This window comes from Protopterus annectens, chromosome 13.part0 (assembly GCF_019279795.1).
Source record: "Protopterus annectens isolate FY-2018-M chromosome 13.part0, PAN1.0, whole genome shotgun sequence".
NCBI lineage: Eukaryota > Metazoa > Chordata > Ceratodontiformes > Protopteridae > Protopterus > Protopterus annectens.
Window position 1 is genome coordinate 288784820 of NC_056747.1, and position 16031 is coordinate 288800850.

Here is a 16031-nt window from a genome sequence, read left to right on the forward strand (position 1 = left end):
ACCCAAGGGTTCTTTTTAACCCTAGTCAAGCTTCCCAGTAAAATTTGATAGGCTTTGGTTCCCAAGGGTTTTGGACATTTGTGACAGAGCATTTACAAACTTCATCTCTCTAATAGAAACATAGATACCAGACAAAGGGTATATTTGCAATTCTCCATATGCTGATTTAAGTTTGTTTGAATTAGTGCAGGCATGAGCTCTGCTTCACATGGATGGGAAGCCTGTTCCAGAGAAGGGGGAAATCTCTAAGATGCATACCTGTCCCTCCAGCATGTCCGATTTATGTTGCAGGCAAGGTTTAGGTCCCTGGTTTGAGTGTTGCTGATGCTGTTTGTGTTATGGATGTGCAACAGGTCCATTAGGGTTGTATTGGATGATGCTTTGTAGGCCAGGCAGCAGCCTGTACAAGACCAAACAGAAGGATAGGAATTTGAGGTGCTCTGCAAATGATTTGTTTTCCATACTGTGTATTCTTTTTGTGAGGAATCTCTGGGGACACTCCAGTTGTTCCAAATGTTTGGCCAGATACATACTGAAGAGGACATTGTAGCTAAAGACTGGTCTTATGAGAGTACAGTGGAACAATAACCTGTTTGAATCTGGATGCAATACCACTGCTTATAAGTTGTGCAACATAAAATGATTTTCTCACTACAGAAAACACATGAAAATCAATTGCCAATTCACTCCCTACATGTATTCCCAAATCCCTGACTGCAGAGTTACTCTTAAGGCTGTATGATCAGTGTAGTAGTTTGCTTGGGTGGCTGTCTTTTCAAAAGATGCTATGATGCACCTTTTGGCATTGGATTTTAGACCATGACTCTGGCACCAGATGTTAGTATGTGTCAGGCCTTCTTGAAGGATATTGGTGTCTTGGGGGATTCAGTGACTGCATCTAATTTGCAATTATCTGCAGACTTGGTCAGCCAGAGGCCCTTAACATTAGCCCTGACTTCAGAAGTAACTGCCAAACAGGAGTGGCCTCAGCACTGAACCCTGAGGCACCCCACTGATAAGTAGCCTTTTAGTGGAGGAAGATTCCCCTGTTATAACTTTGTGGGTCCTGTCTGTAAGCCAGCTGGTTATCCAATGGGTGATGTAGGGGTATACCTAGTTGAGTGAACTTTTCTACAATGCCTGAGTAGGGTATTGTCAAATACCTTGGCCATGTCAAGGTAGGTAGTATGCACCATTTTGCCCTCATCCATTGCTTAGATGACCTTCTTGAAGAAGTCCTCCAGTAGGAGTAGGCAAGACCTGACCTTGACAAACTCAAACTGATTTTCATCCAGTGTTTGTAGGTTACCTATGTTGTCATTTAGAATATCCGTGATTATTCTCTCCATAGATTTTCATATCAGGCTAGACAGGCTTATGGAGCAATAATTCCCCAGGTTCATGGATGGGCCACCCTTGTGCAGCAGGATAGCCGTTGCAGTCCTCCATTCATTTGGCATTAAGCCTGTTTGGAGGCTGTGGTTAAACGGTGTTTCTAGTGGTCAGTCCGAGTAGTTTGTTTCATGCTATTAAGGCATCATGGGATATTGTCGGGACCCATCAATGCAATGCTGCTCTTAGAGAAGGCCTTGAGCAAATGCTTGCTAGTGATAGTTGGTAACGTTATGGATGTGGATATTTCATGAGGGGCATCTGGTGGGGAGAGGGTAACATTGGAGCTAAATTTGTCAATGAGGAGGTTTGCTATATCTTTTGGCTCTGTTTAGATGGCAACATTTATAATTACACTCCTGTGCATTGCCTTTGAGGTAACAGACATAGCTAAAGAAAGCTTTGTGATTGTCCTTGTCCTGGGACACAAATTATACCTCAGATTTGACTTTGGTGGACTTGATTATCCCCTTAGTTGAGTTTTAGATTGATGAGGGATATTTTTTTTTATCTTGCTGAGTATTATACCTCCTAATTTTTGCAATGCACTTCTTCTTTTTGATTTACAATGTATTGATCTTAGGATTACACCAGGGAAGTTTGTTTTGTTTTTGAGCTGATCCTGTGTTTAATCAGTGTAGGTACAGCTGTCTCTGTGCAGCTGTTAATATAATTATACAAAGTTTCTGTGAATTATTCCACATAGGCAGCAGTGTTCTTGGACTTTGGGGGGGCTTGAAAGTTTGCCAGGGTGTCATTTAGTAATAGGAAGTTTGCCCTAGAATCATTCCTAAAAGTTCCAGGGTTAGCAGATATCCCTGAGTTCTTTACTACAAAGCAGACAACTGTATGGTCTGACCTGACTAGTGAGGACCTTATACTAAAGGGGGTGTCATTTTCTGCAATGTTGGTGAGGACAAGGATGTGTGCACCTCTAGTGCGAGTACAGACTAAGTGGGCCAAGATGTTTGCATTTATAAAGCCCAGAAATCTTTGAGCCTGTGTTTAGGGGTTGTGTGTGATTATCAGTTTATATTGGGGTAGTTATGTGCCCATGAGTATGGTGCTAGGATGAATGGGTAGTGTCTCTAGTATATTTAAGTGTGTATTATGGTTTTCTCAGGTTATAGAGGGGGGACCTATAGCTTGCAAGGATATGGCATGGGACGTTTGTCTAAGGTACTCTGAATGTGGAGAAGCACAAGCACATCGTAATGAAGGACCAGCCTTGAGGTGTTTTTAATGTAAATAGAAATACCTCGATCTTTTGTCCCTTACTGTGCAGTAACTGTTCTAAATGTGTGGGAGGCATAGTAGCCCTGCAGTCCCAGGAGCTATCCTTCCATCACTTTAAACCATGTCTGAATAACTGCACATACATCTGCATCTTCCGGAGTGAGGAGAGCTTGCTGGGAAGTTTCTTGTTTAGACTCCTAGCATTAAGCAGTAGCACCAGTAGCAACAGCTCTGGGTTTGATATGGAAGATTTAAATTCTGCCTGCCTGTGCATATACATGGCTTTGCTGATCATTGCTTCATGATGATCAGCAGTGTGCAAATGAGCGAAATGAATTCAGTTTGAGTTATTTTCTTTGTTTAGTCAGTTTTGTCGGCCTCTATTAAAACGACAATCAAACTAGCTAGAAACATACTTTTAAATGACTGCAGTGTAGTGAAACCAGCAGCAAAGTTAGTGAAAATCAGGACCATTTACAGTTATACTGAGCAGAATAAATCCGTAAACAATTCAGAAATGCAGAAGTACTTTTAAATATCTTCTAAAAGTGTAGAAAATAAGTTTGAAGTACTTACCTTTGCTATGATTGCACTAGGTACAAAGTATTTGTGAGCATTGTGGAACATTGTGCTAACACTCCAAATTTGTAGAGGTAGAGAACTGACTAAGCCAAATAACTTCTTGACCAATCAAGCAGTCTCACTTAAAGCCTTCTTGTGTGATCCCCAGCTCAGACAGACCAGGTATCTTATATTTCCACTAGGAAAGCAGCCCCAGGCCTTCTAATTGTAAAACCACTCTACAGTTGGCCTAAAGTGAATTAAAACAGGACAATCAAAACAAATTGGCAAGGAACATGCAGTTGGCATAGAGGATTAAGACTATGAGCTGTTAATGGGTTACTTTCTGTGGTGCAGGGTTTGATTCCCTCGGCTTTCCTTTATCTGCTGTGTGGCCTTGAACAACTCATTTAACCAGACATTTTTTTGAAGCAGTTGGGAACTGAGGCTAGACTCCTTAATGGTCTTCTGGACTACATACCTAGTAATAACCTATGAATCTGCTGACTTGGAAAACAGTGTCCTAAACTAGAGCTAGGTGGCCAAAAACTAACTGCCCCTTAAGAACAGGCTAGAGGTAAAATGTAATTTTTCTTTTTTTGGAAAATTCTGCAAGGTGCTTCTCCCTCCTTGCTGAAGTAATATGCAGCAATGCATGTCAGTCTATAGGTATGGTACAAATATCATTGTCAGATGCAAACCCCTAGCTGTGGGAGAGAGAGAGTATTGTCAAATAAAAATGTTGTTTGAATTAAATATGTGTATTATGGTAACTTCACAATGGCCGTTCTTATGAATTGATCTATTGAATATTTTCTTGATTATGGAGAGATGTTCCAGTCATTTTTCAGAAAGGTTTCCCCCTTCACCCCTCAGTAACAACTCTAATATTGTTTTGAGTTTTTCATCAGTCCAGTGTTTGAAGTAGGTTCTGATTATAATACCAATTTAGGTAAAGAAAGAACTCCACTAAGGTCAGAAACTAATCGGTTTTACAGTTAATCATGAAACTAGATCTCTGTTCTGGTATTGCCAAAGGCTAAATGATTCAGAAGTGGACCAATATTTGGTGTCCAGCCACAAAAGAGGCAACTGTCAGTATTATTTTTGGGTAAAATTGTTTACCTTATTCTGGGTGGCTGTCCATTTTTTTTACCTTTGAAATGAGTGGTTTTGTCTTGATAGGCTTCGCAGGCTCAAATTGAATTTTGTTGTTTTGTGTTTGTTTTGGGTTTTGCTTTTTGTACAAGCTTATTATGCAAGATCAGACCAGCTGTAGGCCTCATCTTTTCCCTTTTGCAGCACCAATTATACAGTTCTAAACTCAGTAGCAGATGATGAAACTATAAGACTACCTAGTACAATCACAACTGCTATGAAAGTATCTGCCAAGGGGCATCTATGTATAGTACTGTGACCAGAGTGAATAGCATGGGCACACAATCACCTCCACATCATGAAATTGTTTGTCATACTGCAAGCCACTGGAGAGCACTACAGAGCAACTTTGTGGCAGCTTCTCTCACCTGTATGAATGATGGACTTGACCATCAGCTGCCCTGTGCTCCTCCACCTCCATCATATGTTCTCAGTGTCCTTTGTAGTTCCAAAGGTCACTAATGGCATGGTTAGAAACAAAACTCTTGTGACAGTGTACTAGACTTTTGCATGTTGGTAAGGACTTTTTGTTTTTCTGAGAAGACTGTTTTCAAAGGACTATATTTTCTGTGGGTTAGCTATTGTTCCATAAAAAAATTGTATCCATAAACTCCCTGAAATGAGCAAGCATCTCAGTGGGAATTTTATATTTTACTAGTAGTCTGAAGGTGATTTTACTTTGCATGTAAACAGGGATGAATGTCTGCAAGGTGATCTGCAATATACCAAAACTTTCACATTTTGAAAAGTGCGGGTACATAGTATAGTCTACTTTCTAGATTGACATTAGAGATCAGCTGTTTAATCCTCAGTGTTTTTAAGGTCAAGAAGAGCCTGGAACAGAAGGTGCCAAATACCATTGTTTAGAACCTTCTTTTAGCTGGAGCTGTGAATCACTATATGTATTCTACAAGATATGTAGGTGGAAACATTATTTGTGTTTGGAAACAGCTTGAATATTTGGTGTGGATCTTAACATGTTTTATTCAGTATCTTCCTTTTTGTTATGACAGTTAAATATCATTTGTAAAGTCAGTGGAACACCTGCCAGACAGCAGAGGCATATCCTCCTCTGTTTGTATCATGTATTTTATTTTTGGGTGGGGGTGTGAAAAAGGGAATTAATTATGTCTTGGGTTTCTGTGTTCTTTCTTGGAGAAGCCCAGTACCAGAAAACAGTGCATAATGTAGAAGATCCAGTGGCTTTTTTCCCTTACTGTAATTCCTTCTTTCCTGAAACATGAAGGTGGTAAAATGCTTGATTTAGTAAATTGTATTGCATCCTTTCAGTGTAAGAGTTTGAATTGTCCTGTTGATCACTAGGTCTACCACAACCCGTTTTTCCTGCCCTGGACTAACTCTGTCCATGTTTGAGGGCCGGTGAAGAGACCAAGGCATCATGGGGCAGTATCATACTGCTACTAAAAGAGTATTTTTCCCTTTATAGCACTGCCAAGGATTTGGTGTGCAGTGGACTTTGCAGCATGTTGTCCATATATCCACATGCAACTTGGCCAAAACTCTGCTCCTGTTATAGACGGCACACTCCACACAGACGCAGTCTGCATCGGAGACCAAGCACTTGTGCCCAGACATGCACCCCCCCATCCTTTCACCAAGATGGGTGAGCAAACTTAGGCCACTCAACCTCCAAACCCACCCCGTCTAATTCTTCCAGCACCCACCCCGTCTAATTCTTCCAGCACCCATGCTGCTAATCATACTTGGGTTGTCTGGGTTGGAGGCAGGGCTGCATCCCTCTGTGCCATACGTTTTATCCTCAGATACATACTTGTTACAGGAGATGTTCTTATTCTGTGTGCATTACTTGTGATAGTTTAAGTGGTTGGGACCCATGTGTTGCAAAAACGATGGCCTTGGTTGTAGCTATGGGGCAGTATCACTGAGTACATGGTTAGTTATGTATAAGTTGGTATTTACCGATTTCAGTTAGTGGTTGTAGCTTTTATTGTTGGGGGGATAGGACTGGCTCACTGAGACATAAATATTCAATTTTTAAGGCAGCCCAGCCTCTCAGTTAAGTAAAAAGGGTGCTGATAATGTTTAAATTTGAATTTATAGCTTTGTATATCATGATGTTCTCCATGCATTTTCTTGGATATTTGAGTTTTCTGGTAGCTGTGAGCATCAGTCAGGAAGGATCAATCTCACTTAAATCAGATTTCATGACTCTACAGCTTGATTATTTGGATTCCTTTAACTCCTTATACAAACATTATGCATATTGTCTGTAGGAACTTGTGATCAAGGATACCATATATGCCTTCTAAAGGGATTTGGATACTGCACATTTAGCTTCAAAGAAGGTTCTTTCTGTAAGCCATCAGCTATTTGGAGTAGAATTCTGAGCAGGCATTCAAGAGCAGATTCCAGTGCAAGTTCTTCAGTCCAGCACAGAACATTAAGACCATAGTTTTTTTCGCACAAGGTAAGGAGCCCAAACCTTTGGGCTTAGTGTGCAAGAAGTTAGTTTTTCTGTGCCAGAATGGGGTCAGATCCCCAAAGTATTTGTCTCATCTTATTAGTTTTCTTGTCTCCTTAGTAGACAAGCCACCTGAAAAGTTTCAGCTTTCCTTTTGTTTAAAATACTTGAAGAGCTAGTCTAGTCCTTGCCTGTAGCTTGTTGGCTGCTATGTGGTTCACTGCAGTATTATCTGCTGTGATGTTGTGCCTCAGGCATATGCCTGATCAGGATGATGTGAGAGCTTAGGGAGAACCTTCTTTATGCCCCCTTCTTTGGGGCATTTATGCTCAACCACTTCTTGAAGCATCTGTTTGGGGAAATCCTCAAAGAAAGAAGACCTCACCACTATGGAAGGCTTATATGACCCCAGTACATTTTCTTCATGCCCCCCCTCAAAAAAAAAAAAAAATAGAAGTTCCCACAGCCTGTGAGAGAGGGCCTTTAACTTTTAGGTAAACTGTGCTTCTCAGTGGTGCCACTCAAGCTGACCAAGGAGCAACTGTGCCAATCCAGTAGTAGTCACATTTTTGATATCATCTATGGCTGCTCATGTGACAGGTAGTTCTCAAGGCTTATAGCTGCTTGCTGAATCACTGAAAAAGTGAGTGGTTTCTAGACATTATCGTGAATGGCCATCTCTTAGAATTCTTAGGTCCTTCCCATAAAAGTACCATTCAGAGACCATGTTCTGGTGACATAACCCTTGGAACAGACTCAAACCCTACTTCTGAAAAGATTCTCTGCCTTCTTTGGTTTAAGGCCAAGGGTTCTTATTCTGCATGTCCATACATCATGTATGTACCTTATGCTTTACATATGTCATAGGACATGCGTCTGATGTATGATGCTAGGAAGATGTAAAAGTTTTGGTATGCTGGCCGGACTTTGGACTATTCTCAACAGAATATCCCAAGTATAAAGAATACAGCAACAGTGAGAAGTAGGACAGCTGTTGGTACAGTAAGATGTGCAACTGTACTATTGATTCAAGTTGGGGGGGGGGGGGCATTTTTTCCTCCTAACATACATACAGTCACCTGTCTACCCACTTGCTCATTCATTCCCACTTCACTACAGGCAAAAGCTAACCAAGAGGGAGCTGTCTTTTAAGCAGTCATCTGGTTTTGTTATTTTTATCCCTAACCCCAACAGCTCATACCCATTAATAAGCTTGTGAGGTTCAGCATGTGGTGGGCATCATAGAGAACATGGCTTTCACTTATGCAAATTATGTATTCATCAAGACTGCGCTACCCCTAAGAGCCTGTGCTCCCCTGTGGTTTCTGACCTCCATGGAGGTCTCTACCATGGAATTGTGAGCCTTGCACACTCTCAGACACCCTTCCCAAAGGTAGCCTAGCTGGCAGTATTGCATCAGTTTCCCTCTGCAGATATTAGAGCTGCTAACAAAACTGGGGTCACTTGGGTCATTTTTATGGCCGGTAACCCTCTATGCAACTGGACCTGGAAATGGTAAGAGTCTGTTATGGTATAGAGTGCTGCTGCTGTTCAGTGTCCCCTAGAGTATTTACCTGGCAGCTTGCCATTGTTAGCATCTGTGCAGGAGAAGGAGCTTTATATTCTACCTTGCATGGTGACTGGTGCCTGGTACCTTCATCAAAGCACTTGATATCTTCCTTGGAATAGGCACTTCCATTACTGCAGTCTGGTGGTGACAATAATAAGTCCTCTTTGAATCCATCTCTGAAGATTGTCTTCAGAGGTGTAGAGCTGAACATGCTCCATTGTCATCCATCCTTCCCTGAGAACGACCCATAAGGTATTCTCCTTGGTAGCCTGGGTGAGGACTTGGCAAAAGGTCCAAGACTGGACTGTCTAGAATCTTCTGTGCTTGATAGCCTTCTCAGTCTTCTGGAGCATATTCTGTAACTCAGAATATGATGTCAGTGACTGCAGGTAACCATGAGCTCACAAATTTTCTGATGTCATTAGACACTTTATCACGGGGCTCTGGAATGGACAGTCTTCACCAGTTTAATTTTAGGTCTTTGTTTCCTTTGCCTTTATTGAGTCCTATCACAGGTTCTGGCACCCTAGTGAGGTGTTGGATAATGGATCAGCCGTTTATAATTTATTAAACTTCTAAGTTCCTAATTGCCACAGAGACCAAATTCTGAAGGTCCCCGCAGGAACAGCACTGTTAGGCAAGGCCTGAGCACCACAGATAAGTACTTCCCATTAGTTCTTCATTAGATCACTTTTACAGTGGGATTAACTATATGGGATGTATCCTGCCAGGGATAGTGGATGTCAAGCCAGTCTACAAAGGTTCAGTCTCCTTCCTCATGCACCATGTATTCTTTAGCATGAGATTATGTGCTGGTATAAGAGAGACATATGAGCACACCAAAAGTCACTCAGAACTTTCTTGCCCTGTGTACTTTGTCTGCTCTCATCAGGTCACAGACATTGGTATTGACACTTAGTCATATGCCCAAAGTTGTAGCTGAAACAATCCCTCTTGGGGAACATTTCTTTTTCCATTGGCATTGGGGTGGTGGGCTGCGGAGTGGGTCTCTGGTGAGCAGCACAAAACAAATGGCTTGTGGATGTGCAGTGAGCATAGAATAATATCTACTAGTCATCCGCAGTGCTTTAAACTAAACAAAATACGCAGTCAAGCACCGTTATGTTCTGAAGAAAACAATGGGGAATAACATTCCTGTTTGTTGGTTAGGGCAATCATTTACCACAGCCTGTCTTCCATAATGTAATGTCTTGTGGAGTTCTACAGGAAGTTAGGTGAGGGCTAAAGAGTTGTTGACAGTAGGGGTGCACATATAACTTTGAAATTGATTCTCTTGAGGAATTAAGGATGTAATATAAGCTAGTACAAGGGTCAATGCATACAGGGAGGTAATAGAGGTTAGGGCAGTAGCACAAACTGCACACAACCACATTCCAAAAGCATAACTAAGATAAAGAAACAAACTGCAACAAGTAAATACGAATTATTATATTAAAGCGTGGTGTTTAGGCTGTTAAATACAATTCTTTGAGTTCTCAGTGCTTGACAGTATGTTGCACTAAATTTAAGGGTATTGCAAATGTCTTCAGAAGCATGCAGTAAAACCTGCTTGGTTTAGAAAAAAGCCTTTAGTGGAAGATGGGGGGGATGCACACTTTAAGTTCCAGAATGTTTCTCCCTTGTTCCCTAAGAATCCCTGGATGGAAACAAGATAGTGTGGAAATTTAACGGCTACCATATGTAATGCAATTTTCATGAAAAAGTTAAAGTTGTCGTTAATTAACATAAGTCTAATAGCGAAGCAATTCAGCCTGGATTGAATTATATAATGTTCAGTTCAAGAATACTATACATGTGCAACTATTAGCACTAAAGTAAAACTTGTAAATCAGTCAGATAAATCTTACATATGTAGAGACACTAGCAACCACCTATACATTTTTAAACTCTAACTTGATTAGCAGCTTTTTTTATGGGTATGAACTGTAAATCTAATCTAGTTAAACATGTAAAATCTTATCAAGTCATAAGAATTAGTCTTGCACATAGGTTCATAGGAGATTACTAGGCTAATGGCTTAAGGGCCTTACAAGCATAGCCAATATAACCCAATTTTACCCAATATATGTCCCATAGAGGCAAGAGGATGGCATGGATTTGTGTCCGTGTATTGAGTACCTTACAGACTGCCCCTGGTGTGTATTTGCGATTCCCCATCCATTGCTCTAAATTGTGTTTGAAGAGGGCCAGGGAAGGGCTCTGCTTAATCTGACTAGGAAGCCTGTTCCAAAGAATGGGCAGTCTCCGAGACTCATTTCTGTTTCTCCAGCATGTTTTGTCTGAGTCACTGACTAAGTTTAGATCCCTAGATCTGGTGACCCTTGTGCTGTTTGACTTGCAGACATATAGCAGCTCCATCAGGACTGGATTTGTGAGTCTTATAGGTCAGGCATAGGTCACCCCTTAATAAACCACAGGAAGCAGAGTAAACAGATAGGGCTTTTAGTCTATCCACATAGTTCATGTAGATGGCTGATCAGGCATGTGGGTGCAGAGATGGATGTCACTGACTGCCTCCAGAGCAGAACAGTTGAGCAAATGTTTAGGAACACTTGGTTTGTCAGAGAAGAGACTGCAAAACCCTTGATGTTGTGGAAGGGATCTAGCAATTATAATGCAAAGGACATAAAACTGTAACTTGAAAATGAACTCTTCTGAGCCATATGTCCCAGAAGCATTGCTGATGAGTTGTGGATGCATGCACTCAAACAGTTCAATCATATTGTGTGTGAAACAAACCAAAATAAATAGAAGGTAGCATCCTGAAGTAACAGTAGCTACTGCCATAGCAGGTTAAGAAAGCAACAACAAATGTGCACTGTTAACACTATATAGTAGGGATAATTTAACAGGACATGAGATGCACAACAGCGTTTCTGCTACAAACGTAAATGTAAGCATGTAACCAAAATTGAGTTGTGCAGTGAGAGTTAATACTCTACCAAAAGGTAAAGTTAAAATCATCCCAAGTAAGTAAGGGAATGGTGAGTGATGAGTAATGAAGTACTTACTCTGCTCTGGGTTGTTCTGCAAACCCAGACATGAAGGGAACTGCTAACTAAACTAGAAAGAAAAATTATAAAAAGTTATTATTCTTATCTGGTGGTGAGAAGCAGTAAATACTCTTAACTCTGTATACAGTATGTTACTGGCTGTCCAAAACGTCTCCTCTGTTTGATAAAAATATGTCTGACCTGTATATAAAACTAAAGGGACTAAAACATTTTACTACTTGTATCTTGCTATCCATATCCATAGGCATGAGCTTCCAGTTCCTTTTTTGAATTATCTTTTGTTTAGTTTTGTCCTCCAAATCCTTAGCTGCCATAACTGAACATTTTAATCCATTCATTTTATCATGTCCCCATAAATGTGGATATTGCTATACCAATCCATGTGTGTGGGTACATAGTTTATAGTTATATCCTTTGTTTTATCTTCATTAATTTTATACCTCCAACAAAAAAAAACTGAACTGTCCCAGAATATTCCACACTACTGAGATAGCCTTTTCTGGTTCCATCAGGAACAAAATAATATCATCTGCAAATAAAGCCAACTTTTATTGAACACCATACCAATTATATCCTTTAATTTCAGTCTCTTGGTTTCTTTGCAAGTGATTCTAAATATATACAAAGAGGAAAGAGGACAGCCCTACCTGATTCCTCTATTCAGAAACATCTCGGAGAGGAACCTTCCCACTTTGATTTTTGCCTCCGGTTAGGGGTCGCCACACCAGATCACCTGTCCGCTCATGATTGGCAGTGGAGTTTTATGGTGTCGAGTTGCCAGCCCGGCGCCCAACCTTCCACAGAAGGCACACACATGCATGCATTCACACCTAAGTCCACTGTCCAGTCCACCCACCGTCTTTGGGATGTGGGAGGAAACCAGAGCACCCGGAGGAAACCCACGCGACCACAGTGAGGACATGCAGACTTTGCACAGAAGGCACCCCAGCCGAGGATCGAACCAGAGAACCTCTTGCTGTGAGACAGCAATGCTAACCGCTGCACCACCGTGGCCACCCCCTAATATATCCTTCTAATTAACCTTATTATTGTGTCAGGAAATGCAAATGCTTTCATTTCCCTATTCAAATTCCCAGCTTACTCTGTCAAATGCTTTCTCTACATCAAGACCAACCAATAACTGTGGTATTTCCTTACATTCTGCTTCCCTGTGGATCATTCTGTTAATGTTGTCAAATGTTTGCCTCCCCACAATGGTCCGTCTCTATCAGTTTTGACATCACCTTTGTTATTCTTTTAGTTATGTATACAAACACTTTATAATCATGGTTTAGAATTGAAATGGGTGTATATGAAGCTGGATCTGATGGCTGTTTACCGTCTTTAAGTATTACAACCACCACAGCCTTTTTTTTCCAGGATGTCAGTGCTTTCCCTCCTTTTAAAATACTGTTAAACAAAACCTTCCCGATCTTTATCACTTTCTTCCCCCCTAATTTCCAGACATCCACCAAAATACCTTCTATTCATGGAGACTTTCCTGAAGATTGGTTATACATTGCCATTTTTATCTCATGTCCTATCTTAACTGTTGATTGTTGAGCCTCGTCTCCCTCTAACTTTGGCATATTTATGTCTTCCAGAAATATTTCCATTTGTGCTTTTTCTTGATTTTCCCACTTCTTTGGTTTATACAAATATTCAAAAAATGTCTGAAATATCTAATATTGCTACAGGATCTCTGATTATTTTTCTTGTTATAGGCTCCCTAACTTTGGCAACAACCCTTTCTACTTTCTGATGCCTGAGTCATTGTGCCTCTACAGTTATTATCAAAACACAGTTACTTAATTTCAAAATTATACAAAATATTAATAACATATAAAACTAACCCTAATGCAAGATATTGGAATTTCATAGCAAAAGGATGTCACACTAATCTATCATTTGAGAGTAAAACAAATCTTTTATGTTCTGTTAACTTAACATTTAATTTACAAGTATGGAAAATATTTACATGGAAATATATTCACGGGGCATTTATTACACCTGATAAACTAGCCAAATTCAATTCACTTGATAAATCCATTTGTTGGAGGTGCTCTTTAAACTGTAAAGCTGATTGGTCTCATATATTTTTTGATTGTATTAATATAAAAAAATTCTGGAAAGAAATTACTATTTTTCTCCAAGCTATATTCACAGATACCTTTATTTTAACCAAATGTTTAGACCTCTTAAATGGTAAGGATACTATTGGAATTAATAAAAAAGATCTATACCTACTTTGGTCCATACTAGCTGTGGCAAGGAAATGTATAACTAGAAAGTGGAAGTCTTCACAAGAACCTACTCTGGAAGAATTCTTTAGATTGGTGGAAGAAACAGTAACATTAGAAGTCAAGGTGAAGGAATCAAGAATTTCACCTAAAACATCTTATTGAGACATTAAAAATGAACCCTAAATAATTAATGTGTAACTTTATACTTTATTCATTGAATATTATACATTTTTGGTAACTAATTTCATACATTTTATTATTTTTTTCCCTCCTTTGTTCAGGTCAGTTGTACATAGTGTATATAAAGGTTTATAATACTTGTTTATTGATGATTGTATTGTTAAACATTATATTATTTGGAAAATAAAAAATTATTTGAAAAAAAAAAAAACAGTTACTTAATAGCAGGTTTTCTAAACCCATGCATATTGTCTAGTTTTCTGTTTAGCACTCTGTAGTTGCGCCTCCTTTTATTCTGTAAGATTCCCCATATTTTGTAATAACTTAAAATTTGTCAGCCCCTCTAAATAATTCGTATCACTTCTTAACCAGCTGTCTTTATTTTCTTTCTGCCCTGTTTTAATCTCCACTATCATTTTATCCCACTCACCAGCTATACCTTCTGGAGTACTTTCTACCTTCCATAATAACTCTGACAACTTCCACTATCCATTCCTTAAATTCCTCTTTTAACAGGCAGGTGGAGAAGTATCTGTGTCTCATCTTTAATTCATTACCCTGCATTTTTATTTATTTATTTATTTATCATTTTGTTGACCGGGAAAGTCCGACTAGGACAGAGCCTATTTTCAGCAGAAGCCCGGGGAGAAAAGCTCCAGATGCATGTTTTTGGATAGCGGGAGGAAACCTGAGTACCCGGTAGAAACCCACGCAAATGCAGGAAGAACATGCAAACTCCACACAGAAGGCACTCCAACCGAGAATCGAACCAGAGAACCTCTTGCTGTGAGGTGATAACATTAACTGCTGCACCACTGCGCCGCCAAAGATTTATCTTAGTAATTACTGGCATATGATCTGAAACAGTTATTGGATGTGTATCAAAGTTCTCAGTTAAATTGACATGTTCCTGTGAAATATAAAATTTATCAAGTCTAGCCCAGTTACTGTACATTGTGGAATAATATCTAAATTATTTTGAGTTCCTCTCTAATATGTAGTATCTGAACAGAGGAATCAAGCAAGGGTGTCTACTTTCAACTGTATTATTTGTGTTATATTTATTGCCATTGGCAAGAAAATAAGGGACTCCGAAATTCAAGGATATAATTGGTATGGTAATAAAAAAATGTTGCCTTTATTTGCAGTCAGTATTTCATAGCTGATAAAACCAGAAAAGGACATCTCAGTGTTGTGGAACAAATTGAGCCAGTTTCAAGTCATATTGGGACATAAAATTAATAGTCAAAACAAAGCTTATGGTTGTAAACTATGTACTAGCACATGAACTGGTTCAGCAATACCCGTATTTATGGGGACATGACAAAATGAAATATGTAGAAGGATGGAATAAAAAGGATTCTGTTATGCCAACTATGAACATGTGGGAGAAACTAAACGAAAGCTAATGCAAAAACTGAGTAACTGGAAGCTCTTGTTTATGGATACAGATAGCAAGATACAAGCAGTGAAGCTATTTTTAATTCCTTTAGTTCTATATATGGATCAGGCATATTTGTAATAACCAGAGAAGAAGTTGTGCACGTTAATTAATAAGGAGTTGAAAGATTTTACCTGGGAGGAGAAGAGGGCAAGGTTCAAATGGGATAAGTTGATCCTTCCAATTGGTGGTTTAGGGTTATTCAATTTGAAGGAGTATTTTACAGCTATGCAGTTAAGGCTAATATACATAACACAAGCAAACAACTATAATTCAGAGTGGAAAGGGAAGGTGATGAAGGAGGTGGGAAATTCAAGAAATAAGGAGAGAGGTGGATTTAGGATGCAGATCCTTAAAGAGAATAACGACCACACAGAATATTGTTTTCATAATGTAGCATTTGAAGAAGTAAGCCAACACGAGACTGGAGAAAGATTTTGCCAGTAGGGATGACTGCAATTAGGGGTACGGAGAATGCACAAGAGGAGGCTGAAATTTACTGGAGAAAACTGGCAAAGAAACCAAGGTATTAGGAGCAAATAACTAGAGAGAGAAAGGTGATACAATAAGAAGAGTTAGAAGACATTTAGACTGGAGGCTAGACAGGCTAGTTTTGTAAATGTGAATCTGTTAATGTGATTTGATTACTTTAATATAAATGTAAGTTTGCCTGTGTCACAAGTGATAATTCAATAAAGGTGTTAAAGGTGTTTATGTCACAGAAAAAAAATGTCTTAGGACTTCATAGAGGGATCTCCTAATTTGTTTTTTT

The 16031-nt window shown here is 39.5% G+C and overlaps 1 protein-coding gene across 1 annotated transcript in view; it reads left to right on the plus strand.

Annotated features, from left to right (window-relative positions):
- DDX49 (DEAD-box helicase 49) overlaps window positions 1–16031 on the plus strand; it is a 341216-nt gene that overhangs the window by 223595 nt on the left and 101590 nt on the right. The window lies entirely within an intron of this gene.